We start from the raw sequence: 14,707 nt of genomic DNA, 5'->3' as shown, positions 1-14,707 counted from the left end.
TGAAATATATTTTATATTGGCTATTCCATAGTTCCCTTAGGAAACTGTAATTTGTCCATTTCATAAAATTTTTAGTAATTCTGAAGTTATATATATCCTCAAAAACATTCTCCATATTCTCAGTAAATCTACTTCCACTATGTTTATCATTGTGAAATTGTTTAAAAATATAAAATGCATTCTTTTTGCTGAAAAAGCCTCAAATTGTAGAGAAAGATACAAAATGAAAAGTAGTAGTCATGATTGTCCATACACCTAATCCCCTTCCCTAAAATTTTTCACTGTTAATGCTTTCTTGTGTATTGTTCCAGAAATACTTTAGCAGTTTTGTGAATCCTCAGGAAGCTGATACTCTCATTACTACTTTCTTACATCCAGTTTTCCTTTGTCTCTCCTCTGGCTTCCTCATGCTCCAGGATTAGTACTTCTAAGTAAAGGCTCATTGGTGGAGAATCCATCCACATGAAGTCAGGAGACACAAGTATAACTCTTAGGATCCCTTAAGGTCTTGTTTTACAGGTTTGGTTTAGAATTCTGACATTTTGTAGACTTTATTGATGATGATTTTTTTCATAATTTTTATTGTTTTTGCTCCTTTATTTTATAGGAGTGCTAGACTGAGCAGTTGAATAAGTATATCTTTATACTAGCATATTTTAAAAAAATTATTTGTTTGCTTGTTTATTTACTTTTATTTGAAAGAGTGTCAGAGAGAGGTATAGAGAGATATCTTCCATCCACTGATTCACTCTCCAAATGCCTGCAATAGCAACAGCTGGGCCAGACCCAAGCAAGGAACTAGGAATTGCATCCAAGTTTCTCACATGGTTGGCAGGGACCCATGTACTTCAGTTATCAATTGCTGCTTCCAAAGATGCACATTAGGAAGACACTGGATAGATATTGTGGTGTAGCAGGTTAAGCCGCCACTTGAGATGCCTGCATCCCATGTTGGAGAGATGGTTTGAATTCTGACTACACTGCTTCCAATCCAGTTCCTTGCTGATGTACTTGGGAAGCAGTGGATGATGGCCCAAGTACTTAGCCCTCACACACTTTGGTGGAAAATGGGATGGACTTCTGGGCTACTGGCTTTAACCTGGCTCAGCCCTGGTTGTTGTGGCCATTTGGGGAGAGAACCAACAGATGGAGGATCTCTCTCTCTCTCTTTCTCTCTCTCTCTCTCCCTTTCTGTAACTTTACCTTTCAAATAAATAATTTTTTTTAAAAAAATCAGCATTTCCAGTATTAGTTTTCTCATTCTTAGCACAGTTATGTTTGGACTGGATAATTCTTTGTTACAAGGATCTGTACTGAATTTCTTAAGATATTTAGCAGAATCTTTTGTCTCTACCCACTAGACACTAGGAGCTCCCCCAGCTATACAATCTAAAATATCTCCAAAAATTATTAAACATCTCTTGGAGGGCAAAGTCAACACAAGTTGAGAATAATCGCTCGAGAGCAAACCATTACACAACATGAGCCAGGAGGAAATAGCCTACCTATCAAATGAATTAAAGTACTGTCAATACACATCATTGAAAGCCAGGAGAACATATATAGGAATGGATTTTAATGAGTTAGACCAAGGAAAGCAGACTATAACTAGTTCCCAGCCAAATTTATTAATGTTTCTTATGGGATATTTCAATTTTAATGTGTTAGCTCATGGTGGTGGCTCAGTTGACTCACTGACTAAACCTGGGCTCAATGCTTCTGTTTAATGAGATTGAGATCCAGAACTTCTCTAGTACAGTGCAAAGAAGGGAGTCCAAACATTTATGGAGGCAGAAGAGTTGTATTGAAATTATCATGTGTAATCTACAAACTCATCTCCCAGTATGCACTGTTAGAAGTCTAAGAGGACACTTCCTTCATTCAAGCATTAATATCACTGAAAATATTGCCTACAACCCTGAAAATCTCTGTAATTGGTCTCTTTTGTAGGCTAGAAGTGACTGGAAGGGATGTCAGCAATGAGATGGGTTCCTTAATTTCAATGAGGATGACGTATCCCCAGAAGAGCAGGGGTTAAGTGGCTGTGCTTAATTGTTAAAGACAAGGTGAACATGCCAACTAGGAAAAGACAGCATTAATTTATAAGAAATAATAATATCTTTGACCATAGAGCTCTTTGGAAGTGGGTGACTCCCTACAAATGAAACAAATGGCAGTCTACAAAATTGTCTTAAATCTGGTATACAAAATCTTGATTTGAGCACCACAGTCTCTCACACACTTTCAAAAATAAGTCAGTTCACAGACCCAGAGGTCCTTGATTGAAAGGCAAGCTATGTCTGCTCTTGGAAGGACCTTGCACCATTGTTACAAACACATATTATAAATTTCACTCCAACTCTTCTCCAAAGAAACCAGTAGCAAATATTCCTTTAGAAAACACATGAGTTCATTGAGGGTGGCGCTGTGGCATTGTGGCCATCTGGGGAGTGAACCAGCAGATGGAAGACCTCACTCTCTGTCTCTACCTCTCTCAGTAACTCTTTCAAATAAATAAAATCTTTAAAACAAAAAGAAAAACACGTGAGTTTGCATATTTGAATAACTGGAGCATAATGGTCAAGGCAACTAAAATTACTGGAAAGTAAAAAGAGAATATCAGGCCAGCATTGTGGTGCAGTGAGTTATTAAGCCGCCTGCCATGCCAGCATCCCATATTGAGTTGCTGGATTGAGTTGCAGCTGCTCCACTTCTGATCACATTCCCGCTAATGCACCTGAGAAAGCAGTAGAAGGTGGACTTGGGCCCCTGCCACCCAAGTGAGAGACCTAGATGGAGTTCCAGGCTCCTGACTTTAGCCTCTTTCAGCCCTGGCCACTGCAGCCATTTAGGGAGTGAAGCAGTAGATGAAAGATTTCTGTGTGTCTCCCCTTCTCTCTCTGTAACTTTGCTTTTCATAAAAATAAATAAAATCTTTTAAAAAAGAGAATACCCTAGAAGGAAGACTGACAGAGAAAGTATTTCCAATTTTTTTTTGTGTGTAAAATTTACCTAAATATTTGGTATGTTTTGGCATGCATAGCATAACATCCAAACAAAAGTTGACTGAATTAACAGGAGAAATTGATAATTCTATAGTCACAGTTAGAGATGTTAACTCTCAGCAATTAATGGAACAACCAGAAATAAATTAGTAAGAACCTAGAAAATCTGAACACTAATTGACATAATTGATACTACACAAGTGTAGAACACACACTCTTACAACTGCACAGAATATATTCATCAAGATAGACCAAATGCTGGGATATAAAAAAAGTGTCATTAAATTGACAAAGACAAAATTCTTATAAAATATGTATTTAACTATGTAAGAAAGCACATAGTACCTAGAACACTTTGGTAGTTAATAAAATAAGTATCTTTTTTTTTAAGATTTATTTATTTATTTGAAAGTCAGCGTTACAGAGAGAAAGGAGAGGCAGAGAGAGAGAGAGTGAGAGAGAGAGAGAGAGAGAGGTCTTCCATCTGGAGCTGTGCTGTTCTGAAACCAGGAGCCAGGAGCTTCTTCCGGGTCTCCCACGTGGGTGCTTTCCCAGGCCACAGCAGAGAGCTGGATCGGAAGAGGAGCAGCCGGCACCCATATGGGATGTCGGCACTGCAGGCCAGGGCTTTAACCCGCTGAGCCACAGCGCCGGCCCTGGCCCCAGGAAGTATCTGTTAATTGGGTAAATTTATGCATTAATAAGTCATGGATTTGGGATATGTTTATTAACATATTGGCCATCCAACACAGTATGTGGGGATGATTTGCTAATGTAAATACCATGCAATGCATGGTATATTGTGATCTCAATATCTGCTTTCTGAAATAAAACTACTACTCACTTGCTACTGTAAACACTGCCAGAAATAAATCCCTAAAGAAATTGTCTCAGCTTCAGAATGTAGCCTTGTTCAGGGTCACAGCTTTTACTGGGTATGCTAACTCAGTGACTATTGGATGTATGGATGGAAAGTATGGATGGAAAGACCTGAACTCTTCAACCCCCTGAATAATGGTGAAGATTCAGCCAGTGTCAGAATTCTCTTTCGCACTCACTGAGGCCTCCATTTATGCTGTTCTTAGAGTTCCGTTCTCTCCACTGACCTACTCTTCCATTCTTTTCTGAAATGTGATTACCTCACACATCAAAACTCTGTCACAGTGATCTCCATCTCTTTCAAGAGGGACAACTTGCAGCATCCTCTAGAGAGCAAAGTGCCAATTAGCAGAATTACTATATATTCTTGGGAAGTATTTTTCATTTTCCTGGCCATTGTATTTTCTGTTTGCTGTTGTTATTCTTGAAGTTTCCAGATTCTTCTGATGAAGTCTTGGTGTATTGGTTTTCGATGGCTGCCCTAAGAAATTACCGGAAAGCAGTACACCTTTATCATCACACAGCTCTGTACATCTGGAGTCTGGCTGAGCTTCAACATTTTCTTGGTTGATATAAGCCAACTGGAACATTTACTGGGAGTCTGGGAAAGAACCACTTCCAAGCTCATCTGCATTATAGACAGAATTTAACTCTGTGTGTTGGTAAGGCTAAATATCCCAATTCCTTGCTGACAGTCAGTTGGGAGTCACTCCTTAAACCACCTGCATTCCTCATCATGTCGTCTTCTGTCTTCAAACCAACAAGGGCACATTTAATTCTTCTCAATTTTGGTTTCTCCTGCTGCATCTTTTCTTACTTCAGCCAGAGAAATTGTCTGCTTTTTAAGGGCTCATGTGATTAGATTCAACCCACTTGAGTAATTTAGGCTAATCTTCCTATTTCCAAATCCATAATCTCATTCAAGCTGGCCCAGGTGCTTGGGACCCCGCATGGAATTTCAGGTTCCTGGCTTCAGCTTGGTCCAGCTCCGGCTTATGTGACTGTTTGGGGAACAAACCAGCAGGTAGAAGATCTTATTCTCTGTGTCCCTTCCTCTGTCTCTGTCACTCTGCTATTCAGAAAAATAAATAAATTTTTTTCTTAAAAAAGGAATGCCAAATAGCTAACTACATGGCAAAATAAAGATATTTTCCAATAGGCGAGGACTTAGAAAGCTTAATGCTATGCAGACTTTGAGTTAAGGGGATTATTTGAGGGTTTACTCCAGGAAAATTTTAAAAGAATGAAAGGAAGGGAAAGATAAAATAGGGAAGAGGCAATTGGACTACTGCAGAACTGGTGATTATGCATTAAGTCTAGAAACAATCAGTTCCCAACTGTAACAGAAGTCAGAGTGAGATGAAAAGAACATTTTCACAAAGATGTTTTATACATCTTTTATCATATGACTATAAAACTCTGTATGATTTTTAAAAATTTTTATTTATTTTTTTGAAAGGCAGAGTGACAGAGGGAGAAAAAGATCGACAGATCTTCCATCTGCTAGTTCACTCCACTCCCGCCCAGTAGCCAGGAACCTAATCCAAGATTCCCACGTGGATGGCAGAGACCCAAATACTTAAGCCATCACCTGCTGCCTCTTAGGGTATACATTCATAGGAATGTGGAATCAGGAGCAGAGCTGTGACAAACCCAGGCACTCCTATATGGCAAGTAGAAGTTTCAAGTGATGTCTTTTTAAAAAAAGATTTTAAAATTTATTTTTATTTATTTGAGAGGTAGAGTTATAGTCAGAAAGAGGGAGAGACAGAGAGAAAGGTCTTCCATCTGCTGGTTCACTCTCCAAGTGGCCACAACAGCCAGAACTTGGCAGTTCCGAAGCCAGGAACCAGGAGCTTCCTCTGGGTCTTCCACATAGGTGCAGAAGGCCCAAGCACTTGGACAATCTTCTGCTGCTTTCCCAGGCCACAGCAGAGATCTGGATGGGAAGAGGAGTGGTCGGGACACAAGCCAGCACCCATATGGGATGTTGGCCCCATAGGCAGAGGCTTACCCTAATATACTACAGCACCAGCCCTCAAATGATGTCTTAAGTTCTAGGCTGAATGTCTGCCTTCTGATTTTGTTTGTCTTTTAAAAATAATTATTTTTTCGAAGAAATTCTGTGGCAGTTGATTTTGTGTGTCACATGGAGAATGTTTTTGGGTGAGACTCACATTTGAATAAGTAACTTTTGACAGTGCTAGATTTCCTTCTATATTTGGGTGGGCTTCCTCCAATCATTTGAAGGCTTGAATAGAGCAAAAAAATCAGCTTTTAGCAAGAGGGAATTCTCTAGCAGATGGCCTTGTTCTCCAACTTGCTGGCCCATACAGCAAGCAATGGACATAACCTCCATAGTGTGTGAGCCAATTCCTGCACATACATATATACAAGTGTATGTGTATGTACATATTTCCTGTTGATTATGTTTCTCTAGAGAACTCTAAGAGAGTTCACATACATTCTTTTTTCTTATTTTTTTTAAAATGGAAGACAATTTACAACAGTGCTGTTTGCTCTGTCATTGGCTGTATGCTAGCAATTGGTGCCTTACTTTGACTAATCACTTTTCTTAGCAATGTTCCAATAATCAGTTTTCCAAAATCTCTATGGCCAGGGGCGGTGCTGTGGCATACCAGGTTAAGCTGCCACCTGCAATGCTGGCATCCCATATGGGTGTTGGTTTGAGTCCCAATTGTTCCACTTCCAATCCAGCCCCCTGTTGCTGCACCTGGGAAAAGCAGTAGAGGGTGGCCCAAGTGCTTGGGCTCCTGCACTCATGTGGGAGACTCAGAAGAAGCTTCCGGCTCCTGGCTTTGGATCAGCTCAGCTCTTGCCCTTGTGGCCATTAGGAGAGTGAACCAGAGGATGGAAATTTCTCTCTCTGTCTCTTTCTCTGTGACTCTGCCTTTCAAATAAATTAAATGAGTCTTTAATAAGTTCCATAACTGGGCCAGCTCTGTGGTGTAGCACGTAAAGCTGCCACCTGTAGTGCCAACATTCCATATGGGCACTGCTTTGAGTTCCAGCTGCTTGGCTTCCTATCCAGCTCTCTGCTATGGTCTGGGAAAGCAATGGAACATTGCCCAAATACTTGGGCCCCTGCACCCTTAAGGAGCCTTAAGGAAGCTCCTGACTCCTGCCTTTGGACTGGCGCAGTTCTGGTCGTTGTGGCCATCTGGTGAGTGAACCTGTGGATGGAAGACCTCTCTTTCTCTCTGCCTCTGCCTCTCTGTAACTATGGATTTCAAATAAATAAATAAATCTTATAAAAAATACTCCAAGGCCAACAGAAGTGCAAGGTACAAATATTGGACACAGTCTATCTCTCTATTTCTCTTCCTTCTTTTCCTTTTCCTTTTGGTGTGTTTCTGGGATAGCAAAGTTCTATTATTTTTCTATTGACAATTTAAACAAATAAATACTTATAATGATATAAATAGTATATATAATCAAATATATACAGAAAAAAATACATCCTAACCATGTCCTCCTCCTCCTCCTCCTCCTCCTCCTCCTCCTCCTCCTCCTCCTTCTTCTTCTTCTTCTTCTTCTTCTTCTTCTTCTTTTGACTGGCAGAGTTAGACAGTGAGAGAGGGAGAGACAGAGAGAAAGGTCTTCCTTTTTCCATTGGTTCACCTGACAAGTGGCCGCTACGGCCGCCGCGTTGCGGCCAGCACACTGCGCCAATCCAAAGCCAGGAGCCAGGTGCTTCCTCCTGGTCTCCCATGGGGGTGCAGGGCCCAAGCACTTGGGCCATTCTCCACTGCACTCCCAGGCCACAGCAGAGAGCTGGACTGGAAGAAGAGCAACCGGGACAGAATCTGGTGCCCCATCTGGGACTAGAACCTGGGGTGCCGGCGCCACAGGTGGAGGATTAGCCAAGTGAGCCGCGGCATCGGCCAACAATGTACTTTTTTTCCTTTCTACCTTCCCCATGAATTGTTTTTCCATCTTCAAAATTTTTGGATAAGGACCTGGGACTCTTTAATTCTTTAGAATAACCAGGTATAGATTGAAACTTAATTTTGTGCTTCCATTTATATGATGAGATACTGTGTTGCCTGGAGTGTATGTGTAGAGGGAATCAAGTGAGTGAGGCAAGAGAAGGTAGGGAAGAGATAGATACAAAAGCTAATTTAGAGAATTAGCAAAAAGGAATGGGTATGTGAGTTATTGGAGAAAAGAGTATTTCTTTCCAAGAGATGGTGTCCCTTTGGTTGGCAGTTTATCCTGAACTGCTGTCCTAGCCACCATGAACAAAGCCCAATCCCTCATCGTTCTGCTCCATACAATGACATTTTCACAGGACCTTTGACGTTTCTTTCTACACTTTTTTGACTACCTCTAAACGACTATCCATTATAGTGTTTTCGTCCAAAATGTTCAAAGTAAAAACAACCAAAAGATTAAAATTTCGATTTAGCCATATTATATATCTTAATTCTTGAAATTTCTTTTAAAACATTTATCCTTTAACTCCACTTCCCATAAACTTTTGAAAATTTATTTATTTATTTGAAAAGTGGAATCAGAGAAAGACAGACAAGGATCTTCCATCTCCTTGTTCACTTTCCAAATGCCAAAATAATTTGGTATTTATAGTTTATGCATTAATGTAATAAAGCAAAGTAAACTAATTAAAAGTTGATGTAACTCAGAGTATAGGATGTATTATTTCAAAAATATATTAATGCTTTAGATACTATGTATTCTTCTGACGTACATTTAGACATATTTCTCCCTTTAATACTTGCACACATACACGAAGACTATTTTGCATGAAGCAGAAACATGTGAAGTTTGCTTTACTTTGAACATGGTCACCTATATTAATCTAAGCAAATGGAACAGTGTCATGCAAGTTACATAACGTACTAAGGGGTGGTAGTTCATATGGTTGGAAGCCTTAAGACTCTCATGTGGGAGGCGTGTGTCAGAGTAGGCAGACCTCCACTTTTTTCTGTCTTGATTTGGTAAAACCAGTAAAACTCCCTTCCATCCATTCTGAACACTAAGTATTTTTGGTGTCTTTATCTACTTACTATTTTTCAAAGGTTTATTTATTTGAAAGGCAGAGCATGAGAAAGGAGAGAGAGAGAAAACGAAATTCCATGTGCTGGTTAGAGTGTCCTAAATAGTCCTGTGCCAGACCAGGACTGAAGCCAGTGCTAAACCAGGGAGAGATGAGCTCAATCCAGGTCTCCCATGTGGTGACAGGGGCTCAATGACTTGAGCTGTTACTCTGGCCTCTTAGGGTCTGCATTACCTAAAAGCTAGAGTCAGGAACTGGAACAATTATGGAATTAGGCACTCTGATAATCGATGTGATGTATTCACGACTAAGTTAATTGTCCAGGCCTCTTTGAAGTTCCTGCATTCTTCTGGACAACTTATTATTTAGAAAGCCCAGGGTTTGCTCTCTGTTCGAAACTCTACACTTACCTGTTGTTTTGCTGCTGCTTCTGGGAGCCTCAATTTCTTTCAAAGTGAGGGGATCTTCTGAGAAGATTCTCATTCATGCTTCGCCAGAGATAGTTTTTATGATCTTAGCCTGTAACATGTGTTACAAAAACCCTGAGCTAGTCACCATCTGGGATTTGGTCCCAGGGAACGACAACTTCTGCACTGTTAAGATCTAGAGTTCAATTACAGTTGTACTGTCATTGTTGGATCATGGGGCCACTGTTATGAAGGCTGTGTGATTCGCTTTTTCTTGAGTTAAATATATTCTCTTCTTTTATTTTCTTAAGCATTCACTCCTGCTTCTAAGGGAGGTGGACATGTCATGATAATCTTCTCTTTGACATCCAGATCTTCTTCTGGGACAATCTTTATGGAAGCCTTGACAGTTCTTACAGGACAAGTGAGATGCAGATTCAAATATCATGCTCTGGATTGTAGTGAAAATGAGGAAATGGGCTTAGGGAAGATGGAAAAGAGTAGATAGCAAAAAGACAAGGGTGTGAGTGAGACTTTTCCAGTTGTAGAATATTTTTTTTTTTTAAATTACTTATTTGGAAGACATACAAGCAGAGAGATCTTCCACCTGCTGGTTCACTTCTTAAATGCTTGTAAAAGCTGGGGCTGAGTCAGGAACTCCATCCAGATCATCCATGTGGGTGGCAGGGACTAAATACTTGCACTATAATCTATGCTTTCCCATGTAATTAGCAGGAAGATGGATCAGAGCAGAGCAACCAGGACTCAAACTGACACTCTGATATGGGATGCTGGAATTACAAGTGGTGGGTTAATCTGCTGCACCACAATGGTTGTACAGAGTTCTGGATGTATAATGAATGTTACCTTCAAAAAAAAAAATACCATGGTCATGAAGTTCAACCCTGGACTCAAATTGGCTTATGGATAACAGGTATCATATAGTTTGCAGAAGTTCTGTGCAACTTTTTAATAGTGTCTGCCTCATCATTGGTGATGGTTTCAACTGTTCTTCAGGGTGTTTTTTCAAGGTTTTAAATGTTCAAATCGTGAAGCAGTGAGGCTGTTGCCTCAGTCCCTGCATCACGTTACCGTGTTCAAGTTTGTTCAAATCCCCTCCCCACCCCACCTCACGCCACATGTCTTCTGGCCAACCGACCATAGGATAATATTTTCAGAGGAATTTCTTCAGTTAGATTGGCCTCATCCACCTTTTCCTACATGACTTCAAGACTTGTAAGGCATGCTTCAGAGGTTTCCTTAGAGGTGATGATTAGTCAGATCTTTCCACACACCAAGATCCTTTCTATGGATGCTAATCCTTGGCAGGATTTGTTGAGTGCTGTTCTTTTTCGTGAAGTTCTGCTTTCTAAGGGTTGCAGCAGCCAGTCTGTGGAGTCCATGAATGGTAGGAAAAAGGAATTTATTTGTAATAAAAAGATCCTCTAAAGGTGTGGTCTTGCTCCCAATGTGGATTTCAGAGCAGAAAGGAGCTCACCATTTTACCCCAGAAATACGAATTCTTGGCAGAGTATTTTTCAAACTAATGAAAATTTCTTAAAAAATATTTCTAACTTTTTATCAGCTGCATATATTACAGTAAAAATGGCAGTTTCTACATTGGTATATATTTGAAACAAATTGTTTATTCCATACAGAGCCAAGAGTCCAAGCAACACTTCCCTGTGCAGGTGAGGATTTTTCAAAAGTTTTTAAAAATAGCTTTTTTAAAGTAAAATTGATATATTTAAAAACTACTGTGTTTAATATGGTTGATTAATATGGTTTAACCTAAGTATGCGCTAATCACCACAGTCAAAATAATGAACAGGGGCTGGCGCTGTGGTGCAGAGGGTTAAAGCCCCAGCCTGCAGCGCCGGCATCCCATATGGACGTGGGTTCGAGTCTCGGCTGCTCCTTTTCTGATCCAGCTCTCTGCTGTGGCCTGGGAAAGCAGTGGAAGATAGTCCAAGTCTTTGGGCCCCTGCACCCACATGGGAGACCCGGAAGAAGCTCCTGGCTCCTGGCCTCGGATCAGCTCAGCTCTGGCTGTTGTGGTCATTTGGGGAGTGAACCAGCGGAATGGGATTCCCCCACCCCCCGTCTCTCTGCCTCTCATTCTCAAATAAATAAAATAATTCTTCAAACAAAATGAACATGCCCATCACAAGATAGAAGAAAAGTCATTCTAAATGTTTACTTGTGAATTCTTGATTATAAATTTTCTTTTTCTTTCACTAATAATTGCCCATGTAATTCCACATTTTCCAGGAGTCTTTTTTTTTTAAAGATTTATTTATCTGAAAGTCAGAGTTACACAGAGAGAGAAGGAGAGGCAGAGAAAAAACGGTCTTCCATGCACTGGTTTACTCTCCAATTGGCTGCATCGACCAGAGCTGTGCCAATTCAAAAGTAGGAGCCAGGAGCTTCTTCTGGGTCACCCACATGAGTACAGAGGCCCAAAGGTCTTGGCCCCTTTTCTACTGCTTTTTACTGCTTTCCCAGGCTGTAGCAGAGAGCTGGATCAGAAGTGGAGCAGCCAGGACTCAAACTGGCACCCATATGGGATGCTGGCACTGCTGATAGTGGCTTTACCTGCCATGCCACAGCACCAGCCCCCAGGAGAGTCTTACAGAACAAATGAGACAATTCAGATGGCCACACTCTATCAGAAACAGAGTTCATTCTTTCAGAGGCATCTTCTCTGCTTAGGCGCATCTCCTTTTTTCCCCTTCTTTCTTCTTGTTTGCCATTGCTCTCCTTTTTGTTGGTTTTCTGCACCTTCACCCCTCCTCTTCCACTTTGTCTGCCATATCGTCTAGTTCCTCCTCAGCATTTTTCTTTCCTGTCTTCTTTGTCTCTCTCCCATCCTGACCTTTTGCCCAACACACACTTATTTTTTAACTTGCATTTAAACATTTTTAATTTTAATTTTAATTAGTTTTTTAACAAGTTCAATGTGCTTTATAGATATAATTGTGAGCGTATAATGATATTCCCTTTCTCCCTCTCTCCCTCCCTCACCATCCACTTCTATGCACCTTCAGCCTGACTCTCTCCATGTAAGTAAGCCACATCTGCTTCTGCAGGCATACTTCAAACGGCGTGTGAAAAAAACTGCAAGTAAAGTATGTTTATGTTGGTGTAAAATATTTTGGAATAATGCATATTTTTATAATATGTATGTCCCATGAAATTTTGGTGATTCCTAGTATATTTTGTACTATAATGATAATAGACACATATTTTTGAAAACGGGAACTGAAAAGGTATTCTCCCAAGGAGCAAGTACTACTAGCATTATTTTGAACAAATGATGTCATTTTCTGTATACAAACTTTGCTTGTTTTATGGTACCCAGTAAACTTTATCACTATACATTCAGCTACCTCATTTCTAGCTTTTATAAATAATAAGTGTTAATTTTCTGTTGAATAATTTTCAGTATTAAACAAATTTGCAGCTAATATAACTAAATCCATATCTTTGTATGCTTCTATCAACTATATTCAGTGCAACTCACTGTTGCATTGAAATAGAAATGTCATAAATGTTTCTTGATAAACATGGAAAAATTTCTCCCCAAAATTCTGTGAAGATTTATATCTAACAACAGTGTTTGTGAATAATATGAAGTGTTTTATCATTTCAAAAAATAAAAATACTGAACCACATATGGTAGGTGGACCATAACAATTTCAGTTAATGTGAAATATTTTGACTACTAGAAAATGTTTTAAGTATTTATAAGAACAAGCCAGTGAGCAACTTCACTTTAATAAGCGTTGCATTTTTACACTTGATCTTAGCCAAAAGGCCGAGAAGCGATATTAAGGATTACATTTTTGAAAAGGCAGATAAGACCTGCTCAAATGCCTCTACTTTCAGGTCTTACAATGTTTAAATTCCAGACTTAATTGGAGTGGTTTGATGGAAACAAATTTTCTTTGTTCATTTTTTATAAAAAAAAAACACATTTTGTTATGGGAAGTTGCATCAAGGGATTTTGGTGGGAAGACAGGTTTTAGCTCATGAAAAAAAAGGTTTTGTTTCATAGAAATATTTGAGCCAAAAATTAACAATGAAAACTGGATTGTGAGTCACCAGGCAAAGAAAACAACAGTTTTTGTAGGTGGGTTTGAATTTTTCCAAACCATGGAGCAAATATTTAGAAGTTCACATCTGGAACAAAAGGAAGTTGAAAGTCACTGTAGTTTTCTAAGAGACGGAGTGATGTTACCCAAACAACACTTTGGAAGATTATTCCAGCAGCTGTGTTGGGCTTCTTTAGTTGCCTTTCAGTTTATTGCCTGATTGCAAGTAGCATTTCAAAATGTGGCTGTAGAAACATTTGAGAAGTTAATCAAAAATGTTTCATCTGTCAAAGGCCATAATATAATGATAAAGTATATAGCATATATATTTTAAAATAAATTAATATTAAAAATTTACATGAAATGATTATCCATGTTCCTTCTTCAGAATAGAGGAGTAACCCAGACGTGTTTCTGAAAAAATTCCCATTACATTAAATGACTAATAAATAAATTCTGCCCTCAAATATGCTCCGTGCACTGAGCAGGTGCTTAGTATTGACCTTTTTTTCTACTTTGAAAGCAGTGAAATTTCCTAGAATTGCTCCCCAGGTAGTCATTTAAAGGAAAATACCATAGAAGTAACTCTGCTTTGTTTGAATCATTCTTCATATTTTGGAAGTGTATTCCTCTTCTGAGCCTGAGTACCAATACATTTTATACTTTATGAGGGTTTTTAAATGAAATATATTCACATCTTAAATTTTCATAGTCATTTGTTATGTGCTGAATTGTGTACTCCCAAAAATTTCATATGTTGAAATCCCAGTCCCCAGTACCTGTGTGAAGGAACATTTTCCAGGAAGTCTTGATGTTGGGATGATAGAACTGCATGAAGAGTATTCAAAATGGCAATCCCCATCATCCTCCCAATGACCACGTCACAGAGGTGATAACCAGGACTTGTACAATCTGCCCAGGTACAAGGTCACTGGGATCCCTTCAGAGCTGGCTCCAGTGAAAATACCATTGCCATTACTAATATTAGAATCATGGTAACCATGTAGACTTCAAATAGCTGTCCCTTTCCACATACTAGAGAGTCATCAAGGTTGCATTTTGCCTGTAATTTTTATTAATATCTTTGACTTGTTAAGTTATGTGGTCTTGAGGAATGATCAGATTTATCAGGCTATCGCTGTATAAATTGGCTATTCCTTGATCTTTTCCTTGATGTCACTGTAGGTCAAGCAGCACAAGATGACACTCAGGCTCTCAGAAGAGTAGGGCAACATCTCCTTGCTGGCCAGTTGAAAGAACTCCAGGTCATGTGTGTTCTGTCCA

At 39.5% G+C, this 14,707-nt stretch overlaps 1 pseudogene; it reads right to left on the bottom strand.

The window, feature by feature from the left end:
• Positions 1 to 13,009: 13,009 nt before the first annotated feature.
• LOC133770868 (U2 spliceosomal RNA) lies at positions 13,010 to 13,158 on the bottom strand (annotated as a pseudogene).
• Positions 13,159 to 14,707: the final 1,549 nt, after the last annotated feature.

This window comes from Lepus europaeus, chromosome 11 (assembly GCF_033115175.1).
Source record: "Lepus europaeus isolate LE1 chromosome 11, mLepTim1.pri, whole genome shotgun sequence".
In the NCBI taxonomy this organism is placed as follows: domain Eukaryota; kingdom Metazoa; phylum Chordata; class Mammalia; order Lagomorpha; family Leporidae; genus Lepus; species Lepus europaeus.
Note: the sequence above shows the minus strand (reverse complement) of the source record. Positions and strands in the feature narration are given on the sequence as shown.